This window comes from Macaca thibetana, chromosome 6 (assembly GCF_024542745.1).
Source record: "Macaca thibetana thibetana isolate TM-01 chromosome 6, ASM2454274v1, whole genome shotgun sequence".
Classification (NCBI taxonomy): domain Eukaryota; kingdom Metazoa; phylum Chordata; class Mammalia; order Primates; family Cercopithecidae; genus Macaca; species Macaca thibetana.
This window is the reverse complement of record NC_065583.1, coordinates 126,793,273-126,819,047: the sequence shown is the minus strand read 5'-3', so window position 1 is coordinate 126,819,047 and position 25,775 is coordinate 126,793,273. Positions and strand designations below refer to the sequence as shown.

At 40.1% G+C, this 25,775-nt stretch overlaps 1 protein-coding gene and 1 pseudogene across 14 annotated transcripts in view; both read left to right on the top strand.

Moving 5' to 3' along the window:
• Positions 1–25,775, top strand: part of NDUFS4 (NADH:ubiquinone oxidoreductase subunit S4) — a 696,041-nt gene that overhangs the window by 178,872 nt on the left and 491,394 nt on the right. Inside the window, exon 1 of one of the 14 annotated variants that reach the window (XM_050794133.1) lies at positions 11,793–11,796. The exons of 11 other annotated variants lie outside the window; for them this stretch is intronic. The gene's annotated coding sequence lies outside the window, so the exon portion shown is untranslated. Of the gene's footprint in view, positions 1–11,792; positions 11,797–19,973; positions 19,978–25,465; positions 25,470–25,775 lie in introns of those variants that run through there. 2 more of the 14 variants (XM_050794139.1, XM_050794164.1) reach the window with 2 other exon arrangements.
• Positions 17,986–25,771, top strand: LOC126956177 (transcription factor NF-E4-like; annotated as a pseudogene).

The following is a 25,775-nucleotide window of genomic DNA, read 5'->3' as shown; positions in this document are numbered from 1 at the left end:
GAATACACATCAGTGATAGACTCTCTGCAAACTAGGAACACAAGAAAGCTTCCTCAAGCTGATAAATTACATCTACAAAATATCTTTGTAAAATCATACTCAATCATGAAAAAACAAATGCTTTCTTTTAAGATAGGAAATGAGGCAAGGATGTCTGCAAAGGAATACTGGTTGGAAGGAAAGGAAATACTTTTCTTTATACCAAAATGACCTGATTATTTATATAGGAAATCACAAGGAATTTATGAAAATGTATGTAAAATGAAATTTGTCAGAATTTCTGTTTGTAGGCAGAGCCTGTGGCAATACAATAAAAAAGCAAGTATATATATATAACAGTTTGTAGGTGAAATAAACTTGATAAATATTTTCCCAAATTTGACCACAATCCTAAGCATAACCAATAACAAGTTATAGTGAAAAATAATTTAAATAAATTAAAATTTTAAAAAGTTCCTGTTAGAAACAGTCATAAAATCACAGAATATTTGAGCAGCCCAGAATTTTAGGACTCACTTCCTAGCCTTATTTTCCAAAAAGAAACTCAGAGGTTAAGTAATTTGCCACAGGTCATCCTGCTAGTTAGTGGCAGATCTTGGTGTTTTGAGGAATCAGTATTACTACCTTATTTTTACTGTACCTTTTCTATATTTAGCTATATTTAGATGCACAAATACTTCTGTGTTACAATTGCCTATAGTATTCAGTGCAGTAACATACTATACAAATAACATACTGTATTCAGTACAGTAGCAGGTTTGTAGCCTAGGAACAATAGGCTATACCGTATTCACCCAAGTTTACACCAAGTAAGGGACAGACTTAGGAGTCAGGGAGATAAAGTGTTAACTTTCCTGGTGATGAAAATGATTGGAGAAAAAGAAATCTTAGGCATGACACCAAGTGGGCATACTAATATTCATTCTTGAATTAGGAATCTTACTTACCCAGGCATTAGGTAAGCAACTTTAGGTGTCTCTTTCTAGGTAAAACCCCTATTACCTCATGACAAAAGGTAGACCACAAAACATGGTCTCTACAGTCACCTGATCCCAAATAGAAGAAGGTATTGAGTTGTATATGCTTGATTCCTCCTTCTAAATTTATGAATCAGATTACAACCTCATCACCTGGGGTAGAGGTCTCTCTTCCCCCCTCTCTCATTCACTATTCTATTCCCATCATCTAACATAGTGCCTGGAACATAATAGGTACTCAAAAAATATACACCAAATGAATGCGTGGGTTGTAATTCCTTAAGTAATCTGCATACTCCAGGGATGAGTCAAATGGTATGTAGTCTTAAGAAATTCACAATTTTAGAGAAATCCCAAAAATAGTAAAAGTATTAATCATCTAACAAAATTTAAGCCCTGAATTTACTTTTCCATGTATTTTCCAGTCATGAAGCATATCATTTCTGTCTTAAAAACTCTGTGTTGAAGAAAGTTGCTTCCATCTACCCTACTCCCCATATAAATAAATGTGTTTGCAAAGGTTGGTGTGTGACCGGTGTACCTGGCCGCAGTCACAAACTGCCATTTGACTTCTGTTTACATTTGCTATGCATAGTTCTGTGATAATTCCTTGATAATTCTCTTCCTCATGAGTGAAAAGGAAAAATTTGGCTCAAACTGGTCACCAAAAATTAATAATTATGTGTTCACTCCTTCTCTGGAGCAATATACTTTAAATAAAACTGAAGTTGTATAGTCATGAATTGATAGCCTTTTTAAAAACCTAACTTTTAAAACTACAAAAGCTACCGAAGCAGAAAAATATCTATGCTGGTCATAAAATGAAAAGGCATAATCTTATTTTCAGTGATCACAAAGAAAACACATTAAACAACTATTTATTTAAAGATAAGAATAGGATTCTATATTTATCATCATTCAAACACTCCTATATCCTTTCTCTATAAAATATGCTCAGATTATCTGAGGCCATATCTCACTTTTTCCCAGAAACCCCTCTCATTAAAAAAAAAAAAAAAAATTACTATTTGTAGGTATGAAGGAGTGGTGAGGAGTGGTGGGGGGAAAGAAAGGGTGGAGATATATATATATATGTGTGTGTATATATAAATATGTGTGTGTGTGTGTGTGTGTGTGTGTGTGTTGGAGAAAGAAATACTTTTAATTTTAACCAGTAGATTTTTAACCTCTCTAAAAAATTAGCTTGCTTTGTTGGAAAGATAACCTTTATTATTTCAGCCAGCTTAAAAAATAGTCTTACATGACATCTGCAAATCAAATTGTAGTACAGTATTTGTTTTTTCTACTACCGTGAAAGGTAAAGCTTCAGGGGTAGGAATTTACATGAAAGTTATTGGATGATACACAGGGTTGAGTAGCTAGAAGCCAGGTCACTTTCATAACAATAAGGACTTCAAGGTTGACAGTAGAACAACTTGTGTTTGGGGCCAACACGTACTGTCAGAAATACACGCAACCCTCACTGGTGTTGCGTGTGAGTGAATGAGGACATCAGTTGGACCTCTGTCAGCAAACAGATGTGATCCAGAGACACATAGGGAGCTGCAGCTATGGTTCATTAGGAAGATGACATCTTTTACAGAGTCTCTTTTCTGACTCTAATCATGGTCTCAGGTTGATGTGGCCAAACATGGAACTTGGGAGTTTTAACAAAATCAAGCCTGTCTCAGATGTAGTGAAATCTCCCATTAGAAATGTTTAAAGTCATTCAGTGAGCAATTTTAAATATCCAAATTATCTTCAAAATGATTCCCTACATTAACAAGGTATTTCTGAAAAATCTAAACCAATCTAAAATAAACCCAAATATTTTTGTTTAACCAAGCCACCTCCTCATTAGTTCAGAGCAATGACTCTGCTTTGTTAGAAGGAGGCATTCTATTTGATTCCCTGACTTTGTTCTACTTCTATCCCAAATGTTGTATGCCATTCCTATTTTAAAAGATGTTACTCTCCCTTTGAAATCTTTTCTCAAAACTTTTTGGTTCATTTTGGAATAATTACAGATGTGCTGGGTGCCTTTATATCAGGTTTGAAGAAGAAAATATTAAAATATTGTCTCTAAAATAGATTCTTTTCCATCTAATTAAAAAAAATAAAAGTTAAGTGTTGATATGGTTTGAGTTTGTGGCCTCATTCAAATTTCATGTCAAATTGTAATCCCCAGTGTTGGAGGTGGGGGCCTGGTGGGAGGTGATTGGATCATGGAGGCGAATTTCCTCTTTGATGCTGCTCTTGTGATAGTGAATGAATTATAACGAGATCTGGTTGTTTAAAAGTGTATGCCACCCCTACCCCTTCCTCCTGCTCTGGCCACATCTGGCAGTAAAGATGTTCCTGCTTCCTCTTTACCTTCCATCATGATTTTAAGTTTCCTGAGGCCTCCCCAGAAGCAGAAGCCTGTATAGCCTGCAAAACCATTAGCCAATTAAACCTCTTTTCTTTACAAATTACCCAATGTCAGATATTTCTTTATAACAGTGCGAGAACAAACTAACACAAGTGTGTTACTCAACGTTTGGACACAATGTCAGTTTCTACTCTTGAAAGAAGAATCACATTTTAGATATTAATTTACTTGAGAAATATGCACTGAGCTCTAAGTATGTGCAAAGACCTATGATGAGTAAGGAAATAATGGCTAGAGATTGGTTTAAACAGTTTAAACTTCCAAACTAGATTGTTCAAAGATTGTAGATCCAAGATAATAATAGCCCCTTCTTCCAATTTGACTTTCAGTCTGTAGATGAATAAATGTAATATCCCTGCTTCTGCTATGACCTCAGGCAGAAATAATGACCACCCAATATATGTTTTCCATGAGACAGTGGCTAAAAATGTGATCAGCATAAATGGCTGCTCATGTGGTTCCAATAACTCATCACACATTAAAAAACAAAGTCTGTTACAGACTCGAAAGGCCAGGATTATGTAGAACAGGCCAGGGTTTATACAATGTTTAGATAACTCTAATGAAAATATAATGTCTGAACACAAAAGTAACTGCATCTCTCCCATAATCTGAATCTGAAATTACAGTGAAAGTGAGGTTGATGTGTTGCCCTCCACTCAGAGTCCTAATGCTCATTTATCAGCATTGCCATTATCAGTTTCCTTCCTGAGGTCTTTGGTTCTCTGCTTGGCTTTGCTTGAAATGCGATTTGCTTCCATAGCTTGCTTGTTGTGTTTACTATAGACTGTGAGCTTTGCTACCAGATGTGGCCTTTCAACCTTTTAGATTTGTGATACACAACTATGCCTAGGAGATTTGTGAGCAATAAATACGATCTAATAACCCGCCCCCCCCCCCACCCCCCCCCCCCCCCCCCCCCCCCCCCCCCCCCACCCCCCCCCCCCCCCCCCCCCCCCACCCCCCCCCCCCACCCCCCACCCCCCCCCCCCCCCCCCCCCCCCCCCCCCCCCCCCCCCCCCCCCCCCCCCACCCCCCCCCCCCCCCCCCCCCCCCCCCCCCCCCCCCCCCCCCCCCCCCCCCCCCCCCCCCCCCTCCCCCCCCCCCCCCCCCCCCCCCACCCCCCCCCCCCCCCCCCCCCCCCCCCCCCCCCCCCCCCCCCCCCCACCCCCCCCCCCCCCCCCCCCCCCCCCCCCCCCCCCCCACCCCCCACCCCCCCCCCCCCCCCCCCCCCCCCCCCTTGATTTGTGATACACAACTATGCCTAGGAGGTAATAAGTGTTGAGCAAATCCAATAAATACGATAAGTAAGTAACCACTTCACTGTCTAAAAGATTTTCCTGGCAATTAGGCTACATTTTCTTTTCTACAAATTCATATTTACTTATTTCGTGTCCTGCTTGGAACTATAGATCCTTCAGAGACAGTTTGGTTTAGACCCTAGGTCTATATTGTAACCTTCAGAGCTTTTACATAAAGTCAACAACAAATTAATGAGGCCAGTACAGGCATTTGGGGGAAGGCAATACATAGTTTTACTATACTTTTCAGCTACATAATCAAGCTATAAGATGATATCTTACATATATGACATGCACAAAAATTTGTCTACCATAATCACACAAACTTCTGAGTTAGATTTTACAAATCCTACCCTATTTTGATTCTTTATGTTAACAGTCATTATCTCTGTCTTTGTTCATTTTTAAGTGAAAAAGTTAAGGAAAGAAATACAGAGATCATTAAAAGTAAAATAAGAAAAATAGAATAAATTATACAGGAGACAAAAAAATGCCTAAAAGTTACGTAAGTTACAAGATTTGTTGCTGTTTTTCCTGTCGGAGGCAACTGAAAACCCATCCAAAACTGGCTTAAACATAAAAAGGAAATTATTGGCTCGTATATTTGAAAAGTCCAGGGAGCTGCTGGCTTCAGATATTGTTTGATGCAGAGACTCAAACACCTCTGGGCGTTAGCTTCTCTCTTTCCATTTCTTGACTCCGCCTCCTAGGGCAACTTTACACTTCAAAGAAGCAGGATAACTTCAGCAAGTCTATACTTTGCATCCTCTTTGTTTTAAATCCAGGAGCTAAGAGCAAGTCTCTTGCCCAGACATTTCAACAAAAGTCTCATTTTATTAATGAGACTGGGTCACATGCTGATCCCAGCATGCAATACAGCACCAATACTCCCAATTTGCATGGGTTCTTGACCCTTAAGCTATACGAAGACAAAACCTGTGGGCTGAGAGGAGGAGTCATTCTTTAGGGCTAATCTTGATTTGGTTATCAGAAGAAAGGCAAATGAATTCTGAGCAGCAAACACAAGTGGTATCTGCAACAATACCCATCCTTCAAGTCCAATATTGGAATCCACCCTTTCCAGTTAAGCATTTCTGAATAGCCAGTCTTGAAGCACCCTACACTGAACTCCCAAATATAATCATTGTCTCTCTCACTCCTTTGGCAATAACTTCTGTACAGCCTGTGATATTGTGCCCCAAGTTGTCATAAACTACTGGTTATATTTGTGCTCTTAGCTTTCCATGTGGATTCTGGGTGTTGTACCCAACCTCACATGCTCATGGCCAATCTTTGCAGTCTAGATACTGGTGCAGCAGTCGGCCCTGTGTAGGGATAAACAGGCAGCGCTTTGCCTCAGTAACATGAACTAACTCTCACTTCCTGCCCCAGGGGCTCTTCTGCTGACACTGGGGATCCCACTCAGCCATTCTGATTCCTGGGCCAATCCTGAAGTATGAGAGATCCTTGACCAAGGTGGCGCAGGAGCCACTGAATAAATATTTCTCTTCACTGTCTCTTGAACCAGAAATTCCAAGACATATTCTGCATCTTCTCAGTGGATACCCAGGAAGATAGAGCCCCAGTTGCCACAGCAGAAACCAGCTAGTTTGGACTGGCTCTTCTTCAGTTCCTGTTTTAACTTCCTAAACCCCACTCCTGCTCTTTGAAATCCATTACCCAAATAAACCACCTGTTCTCAAGCCCTTCCCTCAGCGTCTGTTTTCAGAGGGATACTTAGGTTAAGATAGACTAAAAGTTGCTTGTAGGCAACCTTACTGTCTCTAGTATGGTGAAGGTACCCAGGATATATTTGTTGACCTAATTTGATTAAACTTAAAAAGGCAGCAATAAAAATGACTACCAAAGTGCAACATGTATATTAGTGGACAAATATACTAGAAGGCACAGTTTCAAGAAGACACATGACTGTTAAAGCGCAAACATGGGAAGTTAGGCCCAGTAGCCAAAGTAAAAGTATTTCAAGTCAGCCAGACAGTGGAACTAGGAGTAGGTCACATCCTCAGCATTCTATATGCCTTTAGTCATTTATTCTTTCTAGATACTCAATTGCTCATTATTCCATTAACAGTCATTTTCTTTTTATTAAGAATGTATTTTTATTTCTCTTTTAAATGATCATCCTTCAGTTCTTCCTTTACCTAGGATTTTTGGCCCAGGGCAAGAGAGGATGAATGAGTGAAGGAAAGAATAAGTGACTGAGATTATTTCTTTAGCAAGAAAATACATTTAAAATTAAGCTATGGACAGAAAGTGGATTTTTCTAAATTGTTTTCACATATCCTGGACTCTGTCGGAAGTTTCTTCTGTAAAGTGGGTAAGCTGCTACTCCATATCTGACAGCTAGATCACAAGTCTGCTGCCTTTATATAGAAGAATAAGATTAAAGTAGGGGAAGGAATACATAGCCATTCCTTCTGCTTTTATAGCATTGTGGGTTGCAGAGGGAGACAAACCAATTGATGGGGTGGTCATCCATGTGTCCCTCTTTCCTTATGTTGGAAGCACAGTGGTTTTAGAAAGGGCATAATCATGGAGCTGGGAAGGGAAACAAATAACCCATCCCACGTGATAATAATAATCATAGCTATAGTTAATGAACCAGGCACTGTGCTAAGTTCTTCATGTATCTCTTTGCAATCAAATTTCATAAGAACCCTGTTGTCATTACTTTGTTTTAGTAGATAAGAAACTGAAACTTAGAGAAGACAAGTGACTAGCTCAAGTTTATATTCTGCATAAATGGCAGAAGTAGAATTTGAATGGACGTATATCTAAGTAAAGAGCCAACATCTTTAGCCATCATGCTACAATGCAATTTTCAGCAGTAGTTCATCTTGAATTGAGTTGCTTTGCATGTCTAAAAGCTCTACTTCCTTGAATACCTCCTTCATGCTGCCACCAAAGAGATCCATCTCTGATATAAACCAGATTGTGTTACTGTTCCCTTTGGCTCACGCCTGTAATCCTAGCACTTTGGGAGACTGAGGCGGACGGATCATGAGGTCAGGAAGTCAAGATCATCCAGGGTCAACATGGTGAAACCCCGTCTCTACTAAAATAAAAAAATTAGCCAGGCGTGGGAGGCTGAGGCAGAGGAATCACTTGAATCCAGGAGGTGGAGATTGTAGTGAGCCGAGGTCACGCCACTACAGCCTGGCGACAGAGAGCGACTCCTTCTAAAAAAAAAAAAAAAAAAAAAAAAAAAGAGAGAAAGAAAGAAAGAAACAAACAAACAAACAAAGAAACAAAGAAACAAAGAAAAGTGCTAAATAGCTAAATAGCTCCTAGGTACCTGCCTACCAGATAAAGTCCAAAGTCAACATAACATACACTGAGGGGAAAAATGACTAAATAAAGTCAGGGGATGAACACTTGTGCAGTGAGAAATTAGCCCCCTTGTCCAATTTCTTTCTTTCTTTCTTTTTTAAATTATACTTTAAGTTCTGGGATACATGTGCAGAATGTGCAAGTTTGTTACACAGGTATATACATGCCATGATGGTTTGCTGCACCCATCAACCCGTCATCTATATTAGGTATTTCTCTATCCACCCCTAGCCCCTCACCCCTGATAGGCTCCGGTGTGTGATTTTCCCCTCCCTGTGTTGATGTGTTCTCATTGTTCAACTCCCACTTATGAGTGACAACATGTGGTGCTTGGTTTTCTGTTCCTGTGTTAGTTTGCTGATAACAATGGTTTCTAGCTTCATCCTTGTCCCTGCAAAGGACATGAACTCATCCTTTTTTTATGGCTGCATAGTATTCCATGGTATACATGTGCCACAATTTCTTTATCCAGTCTATCATTGATGGACATTTGGGCTGGTTCCAAGTCTTTGCTATTGTGAACAGTGCTGCAATAAGCATATGTGTGCATGTGTCTTTATAGTAGAATGATTTATAAGCCTTTGGGTATATACCCAGTAATGAGATTACTGGGTCAAATGGTATTTCTCGTTCTAGATCCTTGAGGAATCACCACACTTTCTTCCACAATGGTTGAACTAATTTACACTCCCACAAACAGTGTGAAAGTGTTCCTATTTCTCCACATCCTCTCCAGTATCTGTTGTTTCCTGACTTTTTAATGGTCACCATTCTAACTGGTGTGAGATGGTATCTCATTGTGGTTTTAATTTGCATTTTTCTAATGGCCAGTGATGATGAGCTTGTTTTCACAGGTTTGTTGGCTGCATAAATGTCTTCTTTTGAGAAGTGTCTGATCATATCCTTCACCCACTTTTTGATGGGGTTTTTTTTTTTTTTTCTTGTAAATTTGTTTAAGTTATTTGTAGATTCTGGATATTAGCCCCTTGTCAGATGGGTAGATTGCAAAAGTTTTCTCCCATTCTGTAGGTTGCCTGTTCACTCTGATGATAGTTTCTTATGCTGTGCAGAAGCTCTTTAGTTTAATTAGATCCCATTTGCCTATTTTGACTTTCATTGCCATTGCTTTTGGTGTTTTAGTAATGAAGTCTTTGCCCATGGCTGTGTCCTGAATGGTATTGCCTAGGTTTTCTTCTAGTGTTTTTATGGTATTAGATCTTACTTTTAAGTCTTTAATCCATCTTGAGTTAACTTTTCTATAAGGTTTGAGGAATGGGTCCAGTTTCAGTTTTCTGCACATGGCTAGCCAGTTTTCCCAACACCATTTGTTAAATAGGAAGTCATTTCCCCATTGCTTGTTTTTGTCAGGTGTGTCAAAGATGGGATGATTGTAGATGTGTGGCATCTGAGGCCTCTGTTCTGTTCCATTGGTCTATATCTCTGTTTTGGTACAAGTACCATGCTGTTCTGGTTATTGCAGCCTTATAGTGTAGTTTGCAATCAGATAGCATAATGCCTCAAGCTTTGTTTTGGTTTTTTGGGTTTTTTGTTTGTTTGTTTGTTTTTTGTTTTTTTGTGTGTGTTTTTTTTGGTTTAGGATTGTCTTGGCTATACAGGCTCTGTTTTGGTTCCATATGAAATTTAAAGTATTTTTTTCTAATTCAGTGAAAAAAAGTCAATGGTAGCTTGATGGGTATAGCATTAAATCTACAAATTACTTTGGGCAGTATGGCCATTTTTACAACATTGATTCTTCCTATCCATGATCATGGAATGTTTTTTTCATTTCTTTCTGTCCTCTCTTATTTCCTTGAGCAGTGGTTTGTAGTTCTTGAAGAGGTCCTTCATATTCCTTATAAGTTGGATTCCTAGGTATTTTATTCTCTTTGTAGCAATTGTGAGTGGGAATTCACTCATGATTTAGCTGTTTGTCTGTTATTGGTGTAGAGGAATGCTTGTGATTTTTGCACATTGATTTTGTATCCTGAGACTTTGCTGAAGTTGCTTATCAGCTTAAGGAGATTTTGAGCTGAGATGATGGGGCTTTCTAAATAGACAATCATGTCATCTGCAAACAGGGAAAATTTGACTTTCTCTCTTCCTATTTGAATATGCTTTATTTCTTTCTCTTGCCTGATTGCCCTGGCCAGAACTTTCAATATTCTGTTGAATAGGAGTTATGAGAGAGGTCATCCTTGTCTTGTGCCAATTTTCAAAGGGAATTTTTCCAGCTGTGGGTTTGTCATAAATAGTTCTTATTATTTTGAGATACGTTCCATCAATACCTAGTTTATTGAGAATTTTTAGCATGAAGCGGTGTTAAATTTTATCAAAGGCCTTTTCTGCATCTATTAAGATAATCATGTGGTGTTTGTCATTGGTTCTGTTTATATAGTGGATTACATTTATTGATTTGTGTATATCGAACCAGTCTTGCAGCCCAGGGAAGAAGCCAACTTGATCATGGTGGCTAAGCTTTTTGATGTGCTGCTGGATTTGCTTTGCAAGTATTTTATTGAGGACTTGCACATCATTGTTCATCAGGGATATTTGCCTGAAATTTGTTTGTTATCATTGTGTTTCTGTGAGGTTTTGGTGTCAGGATGATGCTGGTCTTATAAAATGAGCTAGGGAGGAGTCCCTCTTTTTCTGTTGTTTGGAGTAGTTTCAGAAGAAATGGTACTGGCTCCTCTTTGTATCTCTGGTAGTATTTGGCTGTGAATCCATCTGGTCCTGGACTTTTTTTGGTTGGTAGACTATTAATTATTGCCTCAATTTCAAAACTGGTTATTGGTCTATTCAGGGATTCAACTTCCTCATAGTTTAGTCTTGGGAGGATGTATGTGTCCAAGAATTTATCCATTTCTTCTACATTTTCTAGTTTATTTGTGTAAAGGTGTTTATAGTATTCTCTGATGGTAGTTTGTATTTCTGTGGGATCAGTGGTGATATCCCCTTTATTGTTTTTTAATGTGTCTATTTGATTCTTCTCTCTTTTCTTCTTTATTAGTCTGGCTAGTGGTCTATTAATTTTGTTATTCTTTTCAAAAATCCAGCTCCTGGATTCATTGATTTATTGAAGGGCTTTTCACGTCTCTATCTCCTTCAGTTAGTTATTTCTTGTCGTAGTTATTTCTGATCTTAGTAACTTCTGATCTTAGTTATTTCTTGTCTTCTGCTAGGTTTTGGATTTACTTGTTCTTGCTTCTCTAATTCTTTTAATTGTGATGTTAGGGTGTCGATTTTAGATCTTTCCCACTTTCTCCTGTGGGCATTTAGGCCATCAATTTCTCTCTAAACACTGCTTTAGCTGTGTCCCAGAGATTCTGGTATGTTGAGTCTTTGTTCTCATTGGTTTCAAATAACTTATTTTATTTCTGCCTTAATTTTGTTATTTACCCAGTAGTCATTCAGGAGCAGGTTGTTCAGTTTCCATGTAGTTGTGCAGTTTTGAGTGGGTTTTTAAATCCTGAGTTCTAATATGATTGCACTGTGTTGTGAAAGACTGCTCTGATTTCCATTCTTTTGCATTTGCTAAGGAGTGTTTTACTTCCAATTACATCATCAGTTTTAGAATAAGTGTGATGTAGTGCTGAGAAAAATGTGTATTCTGTTGATTTGGTGTGGAGAGTTCTGTAGATGTCTATTAGGTTCACTGGGTCCAGAGCTGAGTTCAAGTCCTGAACATCCTTGTTAATTTTCTGTCTCATTGATCTGTCTAATATTGATGGTGGGGTGCTAAAGTCTCCCACTATTATTGTGTGGAAGTCTAAGTCTCTTTGTAGGTCTCTAAGAACTTGCTTTATAAATCTGGCTACTGCTGTATTGGGTGTATATATATTTAGGATAATTAGCTCTTCTTGTTGCCTTGATCCTTTTACCATTATGTAATGCCGTTCTTTGTCTCTTTTGATCTTTGTTGGTTTAAAGTCTGTTTTATTAGAGACTAGGATTGCAACCCCTATTTTTTCTTTGTTCTTGTTTTTGTTTTTGCTTTCCATTTACTTGGTAAGTATTCTTCCATCCCTTTATTTTGAGCCTGTGTGCATCTTTGCATGTGAGATGGGTCTCCTGAATACAGCACACCAATATGTCTTGACTCTTTTTCCAATTTGCCAGTCTGTGTCTTTTAATTGGGACATTTAGTCCATTTACATTTAAGGTTAATATTGTTATGTGTGAATTTGATCCTGTCATGATGCTAGCTTGTTATTTTACCTGTTAGTTGATGCAGTTTCTTCATAGTGTGAATGATCTTTATAGTTTGGTATGTTTTTGCAGTGGCTGGTACCAGTTTTTCCCTTTTATATTTAGTGCTTCCTTCAGAAGCTCTTGTAAGGCAGGACTGGTGGTGACAAAATCTCTCAGCATTTGCTTGTCTGTAAAGGATTTTATTTCTCTTTCACTTATGAAGCCTAGTTTGGTTGGATATGAAATTCTGGATTGAGAATTTTTTTCTTTAAGAATGTTGAATATTGACCCCCACTCTCTTCCGGCTTGCAGGGTTTCTGGAGAGAGATCCACTGTTAGTCTGATGGGCTTCCCTTTGTGGGTAACCAGACCTTTCTCTCTAACTGTCCTTAACAGTTGTTCTTTCATTTCAACCTTGGTGAATCTGACGAGTATGTGTCTTGGAGTTGCTCTTCTTGAAGAGTATCTTTGTGGTATTCTCTGTATTTCCTGAATTTGAATGGCCTGTCTTGTGAGGTGGGAAAGTTCTCCTAGATAATATCCTCAAGATTGTTTTCCAACTTGGTTCCATTCTTCTGTCACTTTCAGGTACACCAAACAAACACAGATTTGGTCTTTTCACATAGCCCCATATTTTAAGGTTTGTTCATTCTTTCTATTCATTTTTCTCTAATCTTGTCTTCACCTTTTATTTCATTAAGTTGATCTTTGGTCTCTAATATTCTTTTTTCTGCTTGGTCAATTTGGCTATTGATACTTGCTTATGCTTCATGAAGTTCTAGTGCTGTGCTTTTCAGCTCCATCAGGTCACTTATGCTCTTCTCTAAACTGGTTATTCTAACTAGCAATTCCTCTAACTTTTTTTCAAGGTTGTTAGCTTCCTTGCATTGGGATAGAACATACTCTTTTAGCTCAAAGGAGTTTGTTATTACCCATCTTCTGAAGCATACTTCTGTCAATTCATCAAACTCATTCTCTGTCCAGTTTCATTCCCTTGCTGGCAAGGAGTTGTGATCCTTTCAAGGAGAAGAGGCCTTCTGGTATTTGGAATTTTCAGTTTTTCCTCATCTTTGTGGATTGATATACCTTTGGTCTTTGATGTTGGTGACCTTCAGATGCGGTTTCTGTGTGGTTGTTCTTTTTGTTGATGTTGATGCTGTTCCTTTCCCTTTGTTAGTTTTCTTTCTAATAGTCAGGCCCCTCTACTGCAGGTCTGCTGGAGTTTGCTACAGGTCCACTCCAGACCCTGCAGTGGAGGCTGCAGAACAGCCAAAATTGCTGCCTGTTCCTTCCTCTGGAAACTTCATCCCAGAGGGTCACCCACCAGATGCCAGCCAGAGCTCTCCTGTATCAGGTGTCTGTCCCCCGCTGCTGGGAGGTGTCTCCCAGTCAGGAGGCATGGAGCTCAGGGACCCACTTGTGGAGGCTTAGCAGAGCTTCAGCATTGTACTTGGAGATCCACTGCTCTCTTCAGAGCCAGCAGGAAGGAACGTTTAAGTCTGCTGAAGCTGCACCCACAGCCACCACTTCTACTAGGTGTTTTTTCCCAGGGAGATGAGAGTTTTGATCTATAAACCCCTCACTGAGGCTTCTTTCTTTCTTTCAGAGATGCCCTACCCAGAAAGGAGGAATCTAGAGAGGCAGTTTGGCTATAGCAGTTTTTTGGAGCCATGTTGGGCTCTGCCCAGTTCAAACTTCCTATTGGCTTTGTTTACACTGTGAGGGAAAAACTGCCTATTGAAGCCTCAGTAATAGTGGACACCCCTCCCCCCACCAAGCTCAAGTGTCTCAGGTCTACTTCAGACTGCTGTGCTAGCAGCGAGAATTTCAAGCCAGTGGATCTTAGCTTGCTGGGCTCCATGTGGCTGGGCTCCTCTGAGCTAGATGACTTGGCACCCTGAGTTCAGCCCCCTTTCCAGGGGAGTGAATGGCTCTGTCTCGCTCGCATTCCAGGCACCACTGGGGTATGAAAAAACCCTCCTGCAGCTAGCTCAATGTCTGCCTAAATGGCCACCTAGTTTTGTGCTTGAAATCCAGGGCCCTTGTGGTATAGACATCTGAGGGAATCTCCCACTCTGTGGGTTGCAAAGACCATGGGAATATCATAGTATCTGGGCTGGAGTGCACTGTTTCCTCATGGCACAGTCCCTCATGGCTTCCCTTGGCTAGGGGAGACAGTTCCCTAACCCCTTGTGCTTCCTGGGTGAGGCAATGCCCCACTCTGCTTTTGCTCGCCATCCAAGGGCTGCACCCACTGTCTAACCAGTCCCAGTGAGATGAGCTGGGTACCTCAGTTGGGAATGCAGAAATCACCTGCCTTTTGCATTGATCTCAGTGAGAGCTGTAGACCAGAGCCCATTAACAGTCATTTTCTAAGTGAATTTAAATTTTTACTTTTTCAGGGCAATAAATATTTTATTTCAAATCCTTGAGACTTTGTCTCTTGACTTAGGGTCAGTGAGTTATGAAAATATTTGTCTCTTTGTCAAAATAAATGTAAGAGTTGATGAGTCTGTATAAGGTTGAGCAATATCCCCAAGCTCATAGCCTCGTGCTTTGACTCTTAAATTGCTCCTAAGTGCTACTTGACCTTTGCAATGATCATTCTTCCCATATGCTGATGGGCAAAGGAGAATGAGTAACACTTAGAGAAAATGAGATCAATAGATAACTACTCTAAATTGCACACAAAGCCCATTGCCATGCCTGGAATATAAATCGTGGAAAAGAAACCCTTTCTGAAATATACCACCATTGTGACCTCAACACAGTAATCTTAATGGCTTAGACTGCATTAGCAAAATAAACAAAAATTATTTCCTGCATTGTCACAAAGCTATTCATCTTTGTGTTTTTTTATTTTTATATTGACAAGCTTGTCTGGAAGACCAAAGCTGTCTAACCCTTTCTTAGGAATAGGAAGAGAGGCCAGCAGAAATAAAGTCTAACCATTCAGATTAAGGCTCTTTGATGCCCCAGCACAACTATAACACAGAGAGGTGCAAATTAGCATGTATTGAGGACCTCTGATATGCGTAGATCCTCTACATAGTGTAGTAGGCAGAATAATTGCCCACCACCCTGAAATGTTCTAATTCCTGGAACCTTAAAATGTTTCCTTATATGGAAAAGGGATCCTTGTAGATGGATCTTGAGAGGGTGAGACTATCCTAGATTATCCAGGTGGGCCCTCCATGTAATCACAGGTGTCCTCATAAGAGAGAGGCAGAGGGTGTTACACTGAAGAAGATGAGAAGATTATGTGGCCATGGAAGCAGAAATTGCAGTGATGCAGTCACAAGCCAAGGACTGCCAGAAGCTACCAAGAGCCAAAAGAGACAAGAAACCGATTCTCCTCCAGACCATCTAGAGGAGTGCAGCTCTCCTGGAATCTTGAATTCAACCCACTGATACTGATTTCAGACTTCCAGTCTTCAGAACTATAAGAGAATAAATTTCTGTTGCATTAAGTCACTGAGTTTGTGTTAATTTTTATAGCAGTCACAGGAAACTAATACACATACGTTATTTCATTTAATCCTCATGACAAGTGTTTGGGGTAACTATCATTTCTCATTTAAAGATGAGGAAATGAATGGTCAGAGTAAGTGTCCTAAGTCACCTGACAAATTAGTAGAAAAGTGAAGCTGAAGGAAACTCCAAAGCCCAATTTCTTTTTTAGCCTGTACTCCAGTCACACCAATCTACTCAGATGTCTTTTCACGTCTTCCTACTCCCCATGTTCTGCTCCCTGAGCCACATGCCTTCTCATACTTGACCTTCAGGACATGGGTCACTCCACCTTCTTTCCTAGCTTCCATCCCTGGCTTGGGAGTCTCATTAGCATGCTCCTTTGCTATGGTCTCACACATACAATTGTCCTTTGGCTGGTGTCTCCCTCACTAGGCTAGGAGATCTTCTTCCTCAGGGACCATGCCTTTATCTTTGCTCTCTAAGTTTACTTGGTGTTTGGTACACAGTATGTGCTAAAAGAATATTTTTTGAATGAATGATGTGTGCTGTGACAACTCCTAATAAAAACAGGAATAAATAAGTTAACAGTTGTGAGAGTGAGGGACTTTGGAGTCTCATGCTTGAACAAGATGAGATGCAAGATGGGGAGCCATGCCTTTTTATTTCTCTATGCTGCCTTGCTTTATTCATAGGTAAATGGGTATAATAATGATGTCTACTTTGTAGAGTTAATGTGACAATTAAATAAGTTAACATATGTAATGGGCTTAGAACAATGACTAGCATGGGATAAGAGCTATGCAAATATCCTCTACTTTTAATTTTTATCACCTCTTTATTGCTCATGAAGGGGAAAGGCTTTTCTTGAAAGTAAATGAATAAATGGTCTAGGAAGTTTTGAAGCTGCAACCAATTTTTATAATATTATTTGGCAGAAAACAGAATCAATCTCAAGAAGAAGACAAATTTAACCCTGAAATGGCTATTTAGCTCAGCATCAGTATTGTAAGATAAAGCTCAAAAGGTCAGTGCCTATGTAGTCATTCACTCAAAATGAAAGCAGATAAACTAGCATTTTGGAAATACAAAGATACACCACTCCTTGGAATGTCACTGGGGATTTTCCATCGTGGTATATTAGTGTTTCTGAAGTGAAAGAAACCCTGTTGACTCTGAGTCTTGATGTTGCATTAATCTCTCAATACTTTGATATTTCTAGATTAGCCCCTGCTAGGAACTCAATCTACCACTTTGTTTCTCACTGATGAAAAAATTGATCTAATGTGAAACATGTGAAGAAAGCACAGCTCTTCAGTTTGCATGTGTGAGACCTGAAGTTGTCTTTAATTGGTTAGAAAGTTTTTATATCATGAGTGAAAAACAAGGCTTTTCAGGAGATACACAGATGAAATAATAAACACACTAGAGAGTTTTGAGACTTTTTTGTTTTATCTTCATTTCTGGTCTCACAAAGTAAACACAAGATTTTTTCACAGTGAACACATATGTCAGGGCACAAGGAGGTACAGCTTAAGATCTAGGATGAAGAGACCATTGCCTGAACTTAAGTAAACAAAAATCCCATTGTAATTCATTGACATTACTAACTTGGAAGCAAGTGACACACATATAGTCTTGTAGTTTTGCAGCTATTCCCTCCTTGGTTTCAGATAAAATGTTAGTTTCACTAAAGGGAAAATACTAGTCCATTTCCTCTTCGAATAGGCTTATTGTGCACCAAATTCCTGTATCAGGAGCTTAAAAATACCTTTGTATTTTTATTTAAGAGTTTTTGTTTTTTTGGTCGACTGAAATATATTATGACTATAGACTCTGAGGCACATGTTCAGATCAGAAGGGACTAAAGTATTGGGTCTATCTAATATACAGTTTTTCTCCACAGTCATTGCCAAAGGGAAGGGACCAGGAACAGCCACTGATCTCTTCCCATAATGAATCATCACTGATATAGAGGTAAGATGCTGCTGACAGGCTGAAGGAGGTAAGATGCTGATGACAGGCTGAAGGAAGAAGACAAATGGTTAGGATCTGAACAGGACAGAAGAGTGGTAGCAATCTGAACGTAATAGTGTATAGACTCAGCAGCATTTTAGAGGAAATATGGACAAGATTTGTAAACTGATTGGATAAGGCAAGTATGAGGGTTCAGTAGAGAGATGAGTTATAGATGACAGGCTCCCAGGTGAGAAAAAAAATGGATAGGTGGTGATGACATGGACAAATAAAGGAAGCTCGAGAGATGGGTGAGGGGAAGGTAAATATCATGGGAAATAGGGAGATAGAATTTGCTTCTGAAGATGTTGAAGTTAAGGTACTTAAGATACCAAGTAAATAGGTGGAAATTCAGAACTGATGCTGGAAAGAGTGGTCAGGGCTATGGCTTCAGATTTTTTTCTCAGTAATATTTCGAGTATTTTTTATAGGACTGGCCATTCATTAAATAGTCTTTTCTCGCCATTTTCACTCTTTACTCACACAACAGCTCTGCAAGTATAAGCAAGATGCATTTATTATTTTTATTTCATATAAAAGGAAACCAAAGCTCAGGGAGGTTAAATAATTTGCCCCCAAACCCCAAGGAGAGATAATGTCAAAGCCAGACCAGACCTATAACTTTTGAAATTTATGTTGATAATTTCCTAGATGCTATGCACTGGGAAACTGAAGTCCTACATTTATTGCTTGCAAATATAGATTGCACCTATTGCACAAAGGTGACACATAAAGCTATGCATGTTGATACATTTCCTTGAGGACTGTCTAGCAGCCAGGGCAGGAAAAGAGGAATAGAATGGTTAGAGAGGGAAGAGTAGAAGCAGGAAGGAACTAAAGTCACAGAAAAAAAAAGAAACTCAAAGACCAAGGGGTAAAGGACTGTCAACAGTATCAAAGATTGTTTCTTCCCTAATTTCCTTCCACTTCCCATGTCAGTCCCATCCAGAGTGGGCATAGATGAGTTATCTCACAGTTAGATGTGTGAATACTCTTGCACTTTACATAAAATATCTCTGCTGATGTGGATACAGCACATGTGTGTTTCCAACTTCAGCTCCTTTCCCACAGCTTCAAAGATTTAGCTTGAGAGTTACTTGAATATTTTAAGCTCTACCTCCCAGAGATAAAGCCATCAGTAAATTTCACAAGATTCCACATGTAACCTTTAGTCATAGATCAATATGTAATAACATACTTTTAAATGTAGATCACATCGGAGAGGCCATGTCTACACAACAACAAACAGATGTTTTGGCAAAGAGAAGACTCTCACTATGTTTATAAGTAACAGTATCTCATGGTGAGAACCAGTTCTGACTCTTCCCTCATCTCTGTTTTCAGTTTTATTTTAAAGCATTTGTTTCTGATACAGAGAGGTAAGTAAGAGGTCTTATTTCTCTTTTTCTACTTTATTCTTTTCTGTCACAGCTTCTAGACAGTCCCAAAGGGAAATTTATCAATGCACATCCCTTTATGTGTCACCTTTCTACAATAGATCCAATAGGGAAGTAAGAGGCTTTCAAAAAGCCAGGTTTCCTTTTAAAGTTGGCAAACAACATGCAAAAGAAAAGCAAAATGGGTCGAGTCAAACAATTTAATGAATTCAATATGATGAATGTTTCGAGTGGTTTCTGTGTATAGAGCACTATCTTAAGTACTCTAGGGATAAAAACATCTAAAAATATATCCTTCAAAGATTGTAGCTTTGATAGAGATAATAGTGCCCACAAAATGTTCTGTTTGCTCTCCTGAATTTGTCAGCCCCTTTGTAGTTAGGCAAGGCTGTGTGGCTAGTCCTGCCAATGATCTGTGGGTATAAGGCCAAAGCATGGCTGGCTCTTTACCCCTCTGTCTCTTCTCCCCTTGCTTGACACTCACTAAGGCTATTTTAGATGGGATCATGCCACAGTGAGAAAGCCTCTACCACCTGGAATCCTGAGTACCTGGATCAGATCTTCCCACTGTCTCATGTCAAACATATAGTGTTACAAATCTTTTTTTTTTCCTCCAGTTAAGCACCCAGCTGATGTCTAAGCAGGGCCAGAAATCTAGTCTGTACTCTGCTCTCCAGGCTACATACTCTTATGCAGAGCTCTAACTGCCAGGGAAGGGGTGCCTTTGTCAAATTTGCACAAAGAATCTTCAGAGGCTGTGGTTGACCCTGGCAGGAAACACATATTTTAATTTGATTAAATCCTCACAGCATCTACAGTATACCAAACACAAACTGGTGGGGAGAGAAGGGTCTTCAGAAAGTGCCTCAAAAAAATAATAGCAGTCTTAATTTTAAATCTCTTGTGAAGAAAAGTTTGAAATCTCTTCTGAAGAGTTAAAAAAAAAAAACCTATTAAAAAGTAGATGTAAAACAGAGAACAGAGGACAAAGTACTATAAAAATAGTGGATTTTTTTGTTTGTTTTTACTCATCTCTAAGACACAGAAGACATAAAAGCATTCAGGTTCTATGGAAAAAGCAAACTCAAAATGCTGTGTGATAACAAAATATGTTTTTATGCATCTCACATCTACAAAGTATATCTAACCACTGGGATCACAAAGTATTAAGGCAATTAAAGGATCTGCCACCTAACATGATATTACCACATGATTAGAAAAAGCCTGTGTAAGCTTTCTTGCCAAGTCCAAGTCATCAGCAACATATGAGTTTATTCTCTTTTTATGTCAATGTTCCTAGAAATAAAGTATTTTCTCAGTGATACGGTAGAGAAATTATGGTTGTCTGGGAATTTTCTCTTCCCTCTCTTTCTCCTTTTCTCCCTTCCATGAAGAGTGATTATGGACGCCAAGGCCTCTTTCCTGCTACTTCTCTGGCATTTCCCTGAATGCAAAAAAGAGGAATGATGCAGATATAGTCATGCAATATAGTGGATAAATAAGTTATTCCTACTTAGTAGATGTAATAAAAGTCATACATTTTAAAGTGCTGCCTTTTGTACATGATAAAACTCAATAGGTGAAGGATTTCTATTTGTCATTTAATGTCTCCATTCCTAAGCTCTTCTCTCAAGAGCTTTCCATACCACTTGGGCAACATGCTTCCATTACAACCCAGCCCACTAAGAAGCCCAAGCCAAAGATTCATGTAAAAATCACCCTCAAATGTCCTCCTGGTGTGCAAGTCTTCACTGGCATTTTTATCTGTATTTAACCAATATTGCCTTTCAGTCTCTTTGTATTGATATATTTATGGCTATCATAGCTGTATGCATTGTAACTAGATGAATGGAACTAAGTTTATAACGATCAAAACCGTCTTTAAGTATACGTTGTCAATATTTCAAAATGTTCTAAGCACAGAGATGAGTGTACACTCCAAAGCAATTTATGGTTTTTAAATTATGAAATACTTGAACTAAGGACAGATTGCTAATTAATGAATGTTTGTAAGTAGTCTGAACTGCAGAGGTAAAAAAATACAAATAAGTCAGTTGATGCAAACTGTGTATTTTAAGGAAATACTCTTTATCCTGTTGAGGACAATTTCTTCTTGAATATCGAAGGCACTGGGACTAAAACCAGACGCATGAAGTCCACACTTGAAGTTGTCAATGAAAAGAGTCAAACTCTGTAAGATATTTTAAGAGATTGATTCTGAGCCAAATATAAGTGACCATGGCCCATGACACAGTTCTCAGGTCTTGCGAACATGTGCCCAAGGTGATCAACATACAGCTTGATTTTCTATATTTTAGGGAGACATAAGATATCAATCAAATACATCTAAGAAATACATTGATTTGGTTCAGAAAGGTGGGACAATTCAAAGTGGGGGCTTCTAGGCTATAGGCAAGTTTAAACATGTTCTGGTTGACAATTGGTTGAGCTTATCTGAAGACCTGAAATCAATAGAAAGGAAGTGTTCAGGTTAAGATCCAGGATTGTGGGGAATAAGTTTTATTGTGCAGAGGAAACGCTCAGATAGCAGGCTTTAGAGAAAGCAGGTTGTAAAATATTCCTTATCTTACCTAAAAGGGTCCCCGTCTCTTAGTTGATTATCTGCTGGATCTGGAAAGGAAGAAGGAAAACAAAGGGGAAAGGGATTCTCTATAGAATGTGTTTTTTTCCCACAAGAGACTTTGAGGGGCAATTTCAAAGTAGGGCAAGGAAATATATTTTGGGGTAAAACATTTGATTTTCTTTCTTGTTATGCCAGAGTCAGACTGGAAAGTAAGTCACCACATACAGGGTTAAATAAAACCCATCTGACAAGAATTTATGTCCTGTAGGGCATGACTTCCCAGACCCCTTAGATAGGAATTTGGGCAAGATTTAAAAAAAAAAAAAAAAAAAAAAAAAATCAGAGCTTAGTCCTCAGTTCCCGCTCTTGGTTAAAAGGCATTCCATAGAATGCACATGCAGGCCAGCAAACAGCAGCAGATCCTACAGCGCTAGGAAGGCTCATTCCGAGAGTTGTCTAATTTGGCCATCTAGCAGGGTCCCACAGTGTTAGGAAGCCTTGTTCCTGGAGTCCTCTGATTTGATGGTAATAGTTTGAAGCATTAGCGATTTGAAATTAGGGGAAGGACACGGCCTGACCTGATGTAATAGCCAATTCTTTAAGGGGTGAAATGGTCAGGCTTACGGTTTAGCCAAAAAAAAAAAAAAAAAAAAAAAAAAAAAAAAGCCGGATCACATCTATTTTCTGAGCTATCATTACCTGGGTCTTTAATTGTGCCTTTCCTTCTGCTGTATTTGGCATAACATTTACAAGAAAATGTCTATCATAAAGACAGTGAAGATTTGGGCATCCACGGTTATAGGTGGACTCAGAGGGCAATTAACAACCCCATCGCCAGAAAGAAAACCCTGAATGCATCATCATATTCTTTGATCAGATCCAAAATGTGTTTACCTTCCTTATTAAGGGTTATTTGAACCCTACGATAAATCTGATTTGGAAATTGTGGGACCAACATTGAATTATAATTTAATAAATTTAATCTCTTTTCTGGCTAGTTTATCTCCATAAGTGTAGCATCCTGAGGAAGATGTAAATTAAATGCAAGAAGCGCCTGGTCCTTGGTATCTAAATTATTATAGACTTGTTAACAGCAGACAAATCTACTCCCCCACCCCCACTTTTGTATTGCATCATATACTGGTATTTGGGAGACAAAAGGTTTTGTCACATGAAAGGTCATATAATTCTACAGTGTCATTTTTTTTTCTTGGCAGGACTCCGTATGACTGAGGGCCTTAAGGGTCAAAAGATTTATAGCCAATTAATTGTTCTAGGCCAGATAAGAATGGATGTAGACAGGTATTCATGACTTCTGAAAATTATTATTTTAAGTAAAGTTTTAAAAAACTGACAATACTGTGGCACTGTGAAATCCATCAACATATTTATGCTGAAACCAGGTTTCCTTCAGGCTCCTTCTAGCTAGTGAAATGTTCTCCCTGGGGCCTGAAAGCTTAAGATAATGAATAAGTCCCCCTTTTCAGCCCCAGTCCCAAGGTGCAGACGACTTGCGCAAGCAGTGAGTGTCAGCAAGATAGCAAAAGCAGGAAGAGAGCTGGCAAGAAGACTTGTACCCCCTGAAGATCAAGAGAGAGGCATAGCAGTTACATCAGACTGAGACACCTCCTGTTTATAGGAGACTGTAAAACCCCTGCCCCGTCCTCATTTGGGGTTGACACCATTTTAGGCCTCAGCCAGCCTGCACCCAGGCACTCACTAAAACAGCGTGTTGCTCTACACCGCCTTGTGTTTTTGTTGGTGCACTTTTGGGGTTCGAACCAATACAAGAGCCTTGTGTCTGGTGCCGAAACCCAGGAGGGGCTCCAGTCCATCTCCCCGGTGGACCTACCCCTCCACCCCAGAGAGCAGGTCACAGCAGCCAGACAAAGGAAGCTCCTCAGTCGTCTCTCTGTGCATGCACATCAGTCATTGATCTCGCCTACTGGTAAGTTTCCCCGGGAGCCCGGTTAACAGGAAAAAATCCGCATGGCCTCTTTTGGTTTCTCTGGTTTGAAAATCCAGTGTTGGTCCAAGAACGCTCCCGGCAGGTGCCAGGCACTCGCTGATCATCTGGTTTTAGGGAGAGGCCTCTAAGTCATTTGATCCCATTCTGGGAATGAAAAAGGCAGCGGTGACAATTGCTCCTTTTATTGTCTCCCTCTGGCTGTCCAGGATGGTCTCCTTTTCCCTGTTCTCCCAAGCTGACCCTCTGTTATGGGAAATTCCCAGTCTTCCATTCCAAAGGCCAGCCCTCTAGGCTGCCTGGTAAAAAAACCTACAAACCTTAGGCCTCAGGCAAGATATCTGCCCTAAATGCCTTGTCTTTTTTTGCAATTCAGTCTGGACACAAAACAAATTGGATAATGGGTCCAAATGGCCTGCAAATGGAACATTCGACTTTACAATTTTAACTGCTTTAAGCAATTATTGCTGATCATTGGAGAAATGGGGAGGCCTTTTTGTCCAGGCCTTTTTGCACTCAGATCACAATGTGACCTCTGCAATTCTTGCTCACCTGTTCAAATCCTTCTCCATTCTTGCCACCCAGATCCCCTTCCTCCTCCCGACCACACCTCTTTTTCCTCCATTGATCCAGCAGACTGCTGCCTACCCCTCCCAACCCCTACCTCTCCTTCTCAACCATCTTCTTTAACCCCCCAGCCTCCTCTTTATCTTCTCAGCCGCTGTCTTCCTGGTAGCCATTTTCCCAGCCGCCATCTTCCCAGGCAGGAGTATCCACTTCTTTTTTCTACACCATCCCCTCCTCAGGACAATTCTAGGATTGCCTGTACCCATTCTTCTCCCACACCGCCCTCTCATGAGGCTTATAAACCCATCCTGCCACCTTTCCCCTCTACCTATCCTCTACTGCCTGTTCATTCAACCCTACTTCCCCCTTCAAACCCTCAGCAAGAAGGACTTCCAGGTTCTTCCTTCTCTCCCACCCATACTCAGGCGCCATCTTTGGCCCATGCTCTACCCTTACTTCAGTGCCTGTGCTGCAGTGCCCCCTTTGGGAAGTAGCAGAAACAGAAAGTGTTGTTAGAGTTCATGTTCCCTTCTCCCTCACTGCTTGCTCTCAAATTAACGAAGGACTTGGTTCATTACCAGAAGACCCTACCTCTTACATTAGAAAGTTTCAGTACCTTACCCAGTCTTATGAACTAACCTGGCATGATCTCTATGTTATGCTCTCTTCCACCCTCACCCCAGAAGACCTGGACCTTATCTGGACCCTAGCTCAGGCACATGCGGATACATCACCAAGCTCCTGCCCTACCTACTGGTGCAGAGGCAGTCTCCAACCAGTACCACCACTGAGTTTATCAAGATGGAGCCCCTGGATGCCACCATCGAGGCCACATGATTGTGTGTCTCCTTGCAGGACTCAAAAAGGGTGCCCATAAAGCAGTCAACTATGAAAAACTTTCAGAAATCACCCAATGTCCTGTCAAAAACCCAGCCCTTTTTCTCTCTCATTTAACTGAAGCCATAAGAAAGTACACCAACCTAGACCCAGCTAGCCCAGAAGGAACCACTTTTAAAACTTTGGTTCATCTCCCAATCCATATCCGATATTTGATGCCAGCTTCAGAAGCTTGACGACGGCCCTCAAATCCCACAACGAGACCTTCTGAATTTAGCCTTCAAATTCTTTAACAATCATGATGAGGAAAGTAAAAGGCAAAAACAGGCAGATTTTCAAATGCTTGCCTCTGTCATCAGGAGCCCCACAGGGCCATGGGGCCACAGCTCCACACGGAAGCCTCCTAGCAATCCATCTCCACCTGACACCTGTTTCAAGTGTGGCAGTGAAGGCCACTGGTCCAAACAATGTTGAAACCCAGGTAAGCCCACCAGCCTGTGCCCCCTCTGCAGAGGACCCCACTGGAAGTCAGACTGTAAGCAGCCCCCACAAGGACCACACCCATCCCTTCCTGAGCTGGCCGAAACCTACTCAGATCTCAGTGGCCTTGCCACTGAAGACTGATGGTGCCCTGGAATGGATGCCCCAGCAACTACCATCTCTTAATTTGAGCCAAGGGTAACCCT